This window comes from Mixophyes fleayi, chromosome 2, assembly GCF_038048845.1.
Source record: "Mixophyes fleayi isolate aMixFle1 chromosome 2, aMixFle1.hap1, whole genome shotgun sequence".
In the NCBI taxonomy this organism is placed as follows: Eukaryota; Metazoa; Chordata; class Amphibia; order Anura; family Limnodynastidae; genus Mixophyes; species Mixophyes fleayi.
Genome location: NC_134403.1, coordinates 213,959,977 through 213,970,524, shown reverse-complemented (window position 1 = coordinate 213,970,524; position 10,548 = coordinate 213,959,977).

Here is a 10,548-nt window from a genome sequence, read left to right as displayed (position 1 = left end):
ATTTGTGTACCGACTCGGTTGCTGACTATCCACCAAGGTTATCTTGTGTCCCTGACCTGGCTGGTTTGAAGTTGCTTCTGCCTCCTGATTTTGCCTCTGCCATCTGTCTCTGCACCGAACCTAGGAATTTCTTCACGTCCAGACTGCCTGCTGATTCTGTACCTTTCTGCCCGTTTGTGTACCAGTTCCACTTGTCTGACTACGTATTCCTACATGCTCATCTCTCCGCTAGTGCTATATCTAGAGGCAGACCAGAGGACTGCGACCTGCGGGCTCCCGGCAGCTAAGCCCATCCCGCCTTGTGGCGGTTTTTCATGAACAACAGGGAGTTCGTTAAATTCCACGCCTCTGGTAAGCCAGTGCCAATCATGATTAGCACTAAGATCCAGTTTATCCGTTACACAGATGCACTCAAAACCTGCCTGCTGCCATTCCTGAGCAAGCTCTGTACTGGTGGTGCCCTGATTCTGCAGCTTAATCAACTTTAGGAGACGTCCTGGCGATTGCTGGATGTTCTTGTGTGCCCTGAAGTCTTCTTCATAACTATTGAACCTCTCTCCTTGACGTTCTTGATGATCCGATAAATGGTTAATTTAGGTGCAATCTTACTAGCAGCAATATCGTTGCCTGTGAAGCCCTTTTTGTGCAAAGCAATGATGACTACACATGTTTCCTTGCAGGTAACCATGGTTATCTGAGGCAGAACAATGATTTCAAGCACCACCCTCCTTTTAAAGCTTCCAGTCTGTTATTCTAACTCAGTCAGCATGACAGAGTTATCTCCAGTCTTGTCCTCATCAATACTCTCACCTGTTTTAACGAGATAATCACTGGCATGATACCAACTGGTCCTTTTGTGGCACGGCTGAAATGCAGTGGAAATGTTGTTTTTGGGATAAAGTTCAATGTCATGGCAAAGAGAGACTAATTGCAATTCTTCTGATCATTCTTCATGACATTCTGGAGTATATGCAAATTGCCATAATAAAAACTGTGGTAGCAGACTTTTTGAAAAATAATATCTGTGTCATTCTTAAAACTTTTGGCTATAACTATACAATATAGAAGCAAGGGTGGAGGACATGAATACATGTTGGAAATAATTAAGGAGACTGGCAGGTGAGCCTGATTGGCGGAATAGGCAGTTGGCTATAAATGGTTTGAGTTAAAAATAAACATATGCTAACATGTCATGAGAATAGGTTTAGGGAATTAATTATATGAATTAGAAGTAAATAATCTCATCCTGCTAAATGTAGATTTGTTTGAAAAAAACTAGTTATTCATAACTGTGATGTCTGAAGCTGGCGCTCACCAGAAGGTGAGCGATAGAGAAGAATTAGCTGGTTGTAGAATATGACAGTTCCCAGCATGCCCAAGGTACCTGGACAGAGGAAATGATGCCAGAGGCTGCCAAATGTGGGTTCTTTGGCAAAGGAGGAGGCAGGCACACCATTTGTCAAGTCGGACACTATACCCTGAGGAGTTGAAAAGTCAAAGAAACCAGTATCACTCAAGCTTTTCAATATTCAAGAGAGAAGGAAACACATTGTGAGAGTTAGTACTGTGGGCATCAATGCCTCAAAACCAGGCAGGGGAGCATAGAGAGTAGGGATGTGCACTGGCCACTTTTGGTGTCTCGTGTTTTGTGTTTTGGGTTCGGATTTGCTTGATGTTTTGGGTTCGGATTTGTTTCGCAAAACACCTGTCGAAAGGTTTTGGTTCGGATTTAAGGTTTTGGATTCGGATTTATTTTGAAAAAAGCTGTCACTCACCGGACCGTGAGTGCCTCTTCCCGGACATTTAGGAACCGTGGCCGTCCACCATCCTGAGGGTCTGCGCATGCGCAGCCCTTTTCTATACTTCAGTGTATACCCCTTTAACTCAATTGGCAGATCAGGCAACACTCCCTATATTAAGCACCTGTGGTCAACACCACGTTGCCTGATCTTGGAGTCTCATTCCTCATGAGTCTCTGAAGGTGTTCCTGTATTACTCGTGTATTAAACACTTCTATTCCTGTGGTTTCCAAACCACTTCTACTACTGTGGTTCCCATACCACTTCTACCATCAACTGTATCATCATGACTGTTTGCTGATTCCTATCCGCTGCCTCCGTGCACTACAGTCTTCTAAACCACTTCAACGTTATTTTCTATCAATGTGACTGTTTGCTCATTGCTATCCGCTGCCTCCGTGCACTCCAGCTTTTACTTCACTCACCTGCTTCTCATCAAGTCTGTTTGCTGATTCCTATCCGCTGCCTCCGTGCACTACAGTCTCCTGCTGGCAACTCGCCTGTGTTCAACATCGTGACTGCCAGCTGATTACTATCCGCTGCCTCCGTGCACTACAGTCTCCTGCTTGCAACTCGCCTGTGTTCATCATCGTGACTGCCAGCTGAATACTATCCGCTGCCTCCGTGCACTACAGTCTCCTGCTTTCAACTCGCCTGTGTTCAACATCGTGACTGCCAGCTGATTACTATCCGCTGCCTCTGTGCACTACAGTCTCATCTCATCTTTGCTGTGACTTCCTCGAGCCTGCCGCTTTCATTACCATCTGCTACACTTCGTGATCAACAGCTCCTGCCCTGCGCTGCACTCCTGTTTCCCATCGCTGTTGGTTCCTGTGGTTGCTACTGGTTACCTCCGTGTGCCGCTGAGTCCTGCTGCTGTGGTCAGCGCTATCGTCCATCTCCTGCTGATCCACTCTCCACGCCTTCACGTGTTCCACTGGTCTCTACCCTCCTGTCAGCATTGGATTTGTATCTCATCTACTACCCTCTGCTGGATCATCTCCATTCTCCTGGGTCTCCTATGAGTCCAGTTCCACGTGTTGCTGACTCCTGTGTATTCGTGTCCCTGTTGGTCTACTCACCTGTGCGCTGCACCTGCTAGACCGCTGCCTCACCTATCCAGGGACTTCCTATCTAGTCGGCCTCCCGCCGCTCAGGTACCGCTGCAATCCCATCTGACTGCTACTGCTGAACCACGGTATGCATACTTCTCATTGACTGTGCTGTGTATTGCATATCTTGCTGGACTGTGTTTGGTTCTCTCTGGAGTCTGCTATCCGCTGAGTCTATTGCCATCATTGACTGTGTTATAATTGTGCTGGACTACTTCAAGAGACTTTCTAGATTGCAGACCTGCTCAGTCATTTATATCCATATATATATCTATATTGTGCATATTACTGTGGATCGTGTATAAGGTGCCTGTGTATATCCTGTGTTGCAGTCTTCCCCTGTGCACCTCCTCACATATATATTCAGTGGTACAACTTGCTGATGTCAGACCACTGATCCCTGTTTCCGGTATCACCTGTTCCATCATCCTCTCACATAGCAGTGGTACAACTTGCTACCGCAGACCACTGACTACCCGGATACCTCCACTTGGATTCCATTCCTTCACTCAGACAGCGGTACAACTTGCTACCCGCAGACCGCTGACTCTCATCACCTCCTTGTTTCTGTTGGACATTCCTCCTCTCTATAGCAGTGGTACAACTTGCTATCGCAGACCACTGACTACCTTCACGTGTCCTTGTCCATACAGTTCCTTGTGTATTATTACCAGTGTTGCTAGTCATAGACTTTCCTGAGCATCTCATCGGCCATCATTTCATGTTCCGTGATCACCCAGCTACCAGAGTACTCGATTACCATCTACATTGCTCTGGTAAGCCTACCATCTGGTGATCCCTGGGTAAAGACTCCTAGTGCCCGTGACAGTAAGATCAGGCCATGACAGACCCAGATACGGAACCTACAGCCAAAGAGATGCTGCGGCATCTGGTTACTCGTATTGAGCAACAGGAAGTTCGCCAACGGCATTTACTGCGGTGTTACCAGGCCTTAGCCTCCCAAAGACCGTCTGTACAAGATGCCACAACTACTGTTGATGCTCCTGTGCCTTCCTCCGTTTCCCCAGTGCCATCCCAGGTGTTTACAGCTTCCACGCTTCACCTGCCTACTCCGTCAAAATACGATGGAGACCCCAAAACTTGTAGGGGTTTTCTTACTCAATGCTCAGTTCATTTTGAGCTCCAACCTCAAAATTTTTCTACCCATCGTTCCAGAGTGGCCTATCTTATTTCATTGTTTTCTGGACAAGCTCTCGCATGGGCTTCCCCTCTGTGGGAAAGAAACGATCCATTGTTACAGGATAGTGCCGAGTTTATTTCCACGTTCCGAAGTGTATTCGATGAACCAGGTCGTGTCATTTCCGCTGCATCCAGCATTCTCCGTCTTCGCCAAGGATCTCGCACTGTGGCTCAGTACGTCATTCGATTTAGGATCTTAGCCTCTGAACTTCAGTGGAACACTGAAGCACTAGTTGCCGCCTTCTGGCAGGGGCTTTCCGATAAAATTAAAAACGCACTGACTTCACAAGAACTACCCTCCTCTTTAGAAGATTTGATCTCTCTTTGCCATCGGGTAGACCTGAGGTTTCGTGAAAGAGAACCTGAGAAAACAACTTCGGTTCAAACACCTCCTCTCTCAAATCCTCAATTTCACCCAGCTTCATCTCCGGTGATACCCATGGAGATAGGTCGCTCCAAATTAACTTTAGAGGAGAGGGACCGAAGAATAAAGAATAGACTTTGTATCTATTGTGCCGATTCTACGCATATGCTCAATTCTTGTCCCAGGAGATGCCGGGCTCTAACCAATACTGGGGAGATAAGGTTAGGGTTCCTGGAGTCCTCTCCATCTTCCATGAAATCTAAAGTCTGCGCCTTTGACGTTACGATTTCCTGTGCTACCAAAACCTTTGAGTCACAGGCATTGATTGATTCCGGAGCAGCAGGAAATTTTATTTCCAAATCATTAGTAAATCAATGGTCTCTACCAGTGATTACCTTAAAAACACCCATTACTGTGACAGCTATAGATGGATCACGTCTCATCAACGGTCTCATCACCCAGAGTACGTCTCCAGTAACCCTTCAGATTGGTGCCCTGCATCATGAAGAAATATCGTTTTTGATCCTTCCTGTTACGACAAGTCCGATTGTCTTAGGCCTTCCATGGCTTCAGTGTCACTCTCCCCAGATTGATTGGCGCACTCCTCGAGTTACATCTTGGGGAACTGAATGTCATCATCGTTGTCTCTCCCAAGTGGTTTCATTCAAAAGACAGCATTCGTCTATTCCACCAGGTCCTCCTCCACAAGATCCTTCATCTACGGATCTGTGTGATAAAGTTCAGTCTGAACGCCTTCCTCCTCATCGGGCGTTCATGACGTCATCGGACGTTGAAGATGGATCTCAGGAGTCATCTTCAAAAAGTCAAGTGCTGGTGGTTCACGGTCACCATCCGTCTTTTCCGGAATTTCCTGCCCTCCCGCCCACCCAAGTTCCTGCGGTGGAAACTGTTTGTCAGACCTTTAAAAATATCTGGTCTCAGGTCAAAACCTGTTTAAAGAAGACATCTATCAAATATAAATCTTTCGCAGATAGGAAGAGGCGGGCTATTCCACCACTAAAAATTGGAGATCGTGTCTGGTTATCCACTAAAAATATTCGTTTGAAGGTTCCATCCATGAAATTCGCCCCTCGTTTTATTGGTCCATATAGGATCATTCAAGTTATCAATCCAGTATGTGTGAAACTCCTTCTTCCTAAGAGTCTTCGGATTTCTAATGCCTTCCATGTATCTTTGCTCAAACCTCTTATTATCAACCGTTTTTCAACTCCTCCCTCAGCTCCGCAGCCAGTTCAAGTTCATCAGGAGGAGGATTTTGAGATTACCGAGGTACTAGATGCAAAAATTTCGCGAGGAGTCCTCCACTTCCTCGTTCATTGGAAGGGCTTTGGTCCTGAGGAGCGCTCTTGGATCAAAGCTGAAGATCTTAATGCTCCTGCCCTTTTGAAGAAGTTTTACTCCAAAAATCCGGACAAGCCCGGTTCCAGGCGTTCTGTGCCCACCTTTAAAAGGGGGGGTACTGTCACTCACCGGACCGTGAGTGCCTCTTCCCGGACATTTAGGAACCGTGGCCGTCCACCATCCTGAGGGTCTGCGCATGCGCAGCCCTTTTCTATACTTCAGTGTATACCCCTTTAACTCAATTGGCAGATCAGGCAACACTCCCTATATTAAGCACCTGTGGTCAACACCACGTTGCCTGATCTTGGAGTCTCATTCCTCATGAGTCTCTGAAGGTGTTCCTGTATTACTCGTGTATTAAACACTTCTATTCCTGTGGTTTCCAAACCACTTCTACTACTGTGGTTCCCATACCACTTCTACCATCAACTGTATCATCATGACTGTTTGCTGATTCCTATCCGCTGCCTCCGTGCACTACAGTCTTCTAAACCACTTCAACGTTATTTTCTATCAATGTGACTGTTTGCTCATTGCTATCCGCTGCCTCCGTGCACTCCAGCTTTTACTTCACTCACCTGCTTCTCATCAAGTCTGTTTGCTGATTCCTATCCGCTGCCTCCGTGCACTACAGTCTCCTGCTGGCAACTCGCCTGTGTTCAACATCGTGACTGCCAGCTGATTACTATCCGCTGCCTCCGTGCACTACAGTCTCCTGCTTGCAACTCGCCTGTGTTCATCATCGTGACTGCCAGCTGAATACTATCCGCTGCCTCCGTGCACTACAGTCTCCTGCTTTCAACTCGCCTGTGTTCAACATCGTGACTGCCAGCTGATTACTATCCGCTGCCTCTGTGCACTACAGTCTCATCTCATCTTTGCTGTGACTTCCTCGAGCCTGCCGCTTTCATTACCATCTGCTACACTTCGTGATCAACAGCTCCTGCCCTGCGCTGCACTCCTGTTTCCCATCGCTGTTGGTTCCTGTGGTTGCTACTGGTTACCTCCGTGTGCCGCTGAGTCCTGCTGCTGTGGTCAGCGCTATCGTCCATCTCCTGCTGATCCACTCTCCACGCCTTCACGTGTTCCACTGGTCTCTACCCTCCTGTCAGCATTGGATTTGTATCTCATCTACTACCCTCTGCTGGATCATCTCCATTCTCCTGGGTCTCCTATGAGTCCAGTTCCACGTGTTGCTGACTCCTGTGTATTCGTGTCCCTGTTGGTCTACTCACCTGTGCGCTGCACCTGCTAGACCGCTGCCTCACCTATCCAGGGACTTCCTATCTAGTCGGCCTCCCGCCGCTCAGGTACCGCTGCAATCCCATCTGACTGCTACTGCTGAACCACGGTATGCATACTTCTCATTGACTGTGCTGTGTATTGCATATCTTGCTGGACTGTGTTTGGTTCTCTCTGGAGTCTGCTATCCGCTGAGTCTATTGCCATCATTGACTGTGTTATAATTGTGCTGGACTACTTCAAGAGACTTTCTAGATTGCAGACCTGCTCAGTCATTTATATCCATATATATATCTATATTGTGCATATTACTGTGGATCGTGTATAAGGTGCCTGTGTATATCCTGTGTTGCAGTCTTCCCCTGTGCACCTCCTCACATATATATTCAGTGGTACAACTTGCTGATGTCAGACCACTGATCCCTGTTTCCGGTATCACCTGTTCCATCATCCTCTCACATAGCAGTGGTACAACTTGCTACCGCAGACCACTGACTACCCGGATACCTCCACTTGGATTCCATTCCTTCACTCAGACAGCGGTACAACTTGCTACCCGCAGACCGCTGACTCTCATCACCTCCTTGTTTCTGTTGGACATTCCTCCTCTCTATAGCAGTGGTACAACTTGCTATCGCAGACCACTGACTACCTTCACGTGTCCTTGTCCATACAGTTCCTTGTGTATTATTACCAGTGTTGCTAGTCATAGACTTTCCTGAGCATCTCATCGGCCATCATTTCATGTTCCGTGATCACCCAGCTACCAGAGTACTCGATTACCATCTACATTGCTCTGGTAAGCCTACCATCTGGTGATCCCTGGGTAAAGACTCCTAGTGCCCGTGACAAAAGCATAAAAAGTTCCAAAATCAAGTTTTTGGGCTTATTTTCACTCCTACGCTATTATTAAGCTCAATAACATTGAATAACAATCATTTCCACTAATTTCCAGTCTATTTTGAACACCCTCACACCTCACAATATTGTTTTTAGTCCAAAACGTTTCACCGAGGTAGCTTTCTGGACTGCATAGTGGAGTGGTCCCGGTACCCAATTTGGTACCGGGGCCACAATATATCACCCTCAACTGGTCTCAATTCCACCAAAAAAGTATCTGGACTGCGTAGTGGAGTGGTCCCCACAATATAAAAAAACACTCAACTGGTCTGAATTCCACCTAAAAAGTATCTGGACTGCGTAGTGGAGTGGTCCCCACAATATAATAAAAAATCCCTCAACTGGTCTGAATTCCACCAAAAAAGTATCTGGACTGCGTAGTGGAGTGGTCCCCACAATATAATAAAAAAAAACAATTGTTCTGAGTTCCACCAAACAAGTATCTGGACTGCGTAGTGGAGTGGCCCCGGTACCAAATTTGATACCGGGGCCACAATATAATAAAAAAAACCTCAATTGTTCTGAATTCCACCAAACAAGTATCTGGACTGCGTAGTGGAATGGTCCCCACAATATAATAAAAAATCCCTCAACTGGTCTGAATTCCACCAAAAAAGTATTTAGACTGCATAGTGGAGTGGTCCCCACAATATAATAAAAAAAACCCTCAACTGGTCTGAATTCCACCAAAAAAGTATCTGGACTGCGTAGTGTAGTGGTCCCCACAATATAATAAAAAAAAACAATTGTTCTGAATTCCACCAAACAAGTATCTGGATTGCGTAGTGGAGTGGCCCCGGTACCCAATTTGATACCGGGGCCACAATATAATAAAAAAAAACTCAATTGTTCTGAATTCCACCAAACAAGTATCTGGACTGCATAGTGGAGTGGTCCCCACAATATAATAAAAAATCCCTCAACTGGTCTGAATTCCACCAAACAAGTATCTGAACTGCGTAGTGGAGTGGCCCCGGTACCCAATTTGGTACCAGGGCCACAATATAATAATAAAACCCTCAACTGGTCTGAATTCCATGGCGGACACCGGATGGATGTCTAAAACCAACATAGCAGTTAAGGGCGCAGTTCCTCTTTTTTGTGACTGCACAAACAATTAACGTAGTAATAGAAATGACAGTTTTTGTTTTTTTTTTAAATAAAGAAAGAAAGAAGGTAGTAATAGAAATGGCAGTTATTCGAATCCCCAGGAGAGTCTAAGTGGGGTGAGCCACAGAGAGATTATTTTCCTCAGTTTCTCTAACAGGTTGTCAGTGTTGTGCCTCTTCTTAAAACCTGTGATACATAACTACACACACTCGGCAAAGCTTTTACAAATTATCTGCGGCACAGGAGAGTACCACTGGACTGTACTTTAATAGCAGTACCTATTATTTTTGGGTACAGCAAAAGTGAATGATCGTAGCTAGACTTTTAAATAGCAGTACAAGCTAGATTTTTTTTAAAAATTTAATATTTTTTTCCAATTATTTTTGGAATTTTTTTTATTATTTTTTTTTAAATTAATTTTTTATAATTTTTTTTAGAAATTTAAATTTGTTTTTTTAGAACTTTTGGATAACTTGGAAATAACAATGCCCTTAGCAGAACAGACCACAGGACACAGGAAATACAGAAAGAAAGAAGGTAGCAATAAAAAATGGCAGTTCCTCTTTTTTGGAACTGCACAAACAGTGATGAAAATGAAGGTGGAGCTGGTGGCATGTCACGATCCTCTTCAGAGGACAATCTCCTGACCAGCAGGTCTTTGCACCGCTGTAGACTTGTGTCCGCCGGAAACAGAGACACAACATACGCTTTAAACAGAGGATCGAGAACAGTGGCCAGAATCTATTCCTCTGACTTAAAAAGACTGACCACCCTCGGATCCTGGCAAAGCGTACAAAGGGCTTCATCCACAAGAGCTACATGCTTGGTGGAATCGCAATGGTGTACCAGCTCCTCCCTCACTTTCTCCAGCTGCTTCTGCAAAAGCCTGATCAGGGGAATCACCTGACTCAAGCTGGCAGTGTCAGAACTGACTTCTCATGTGGCAAGTTCAAATGGCTGCAGAATCTTGCACAACACGGAAATCATTCTCCAGTGCGCTTGACTCAGGCGCATCCCCACTCCTTTTCCTATGTCATAGGTGACTGTGTAGGCTTGAATGGCCTTTTGATGCTCCTCCATCCTCTGCAGCATATAGAGGGTGGAGTTCTAACACGTCACTACCTCTTGTTAATTTAGATTGCAAGGCTTGTAAATACTTTGAAGATAAAAAATGCAGGCTGCACAGACTGTGGAGCTAGAAAAAGTAATTAAATGGACCACGTTACTTTGGTGGCTATCTATGCCCCCCCCCGCCGTACACTTGTAGTTGAATATAAATAAAGCAGCCTGCATAGACTGTATAACTAGAAATTCAAATATACAAAGAAATGGACAAAGGCAGTTTGGTATCTGTCTGCATCAGATCCCCTCTCCACTAGGAGTAAAATAGAAAACTATTCAGCCGTTATATAATCTAGAATATAAATAGAAATTGAGAAAGGCAATTTGGTATCTGTCT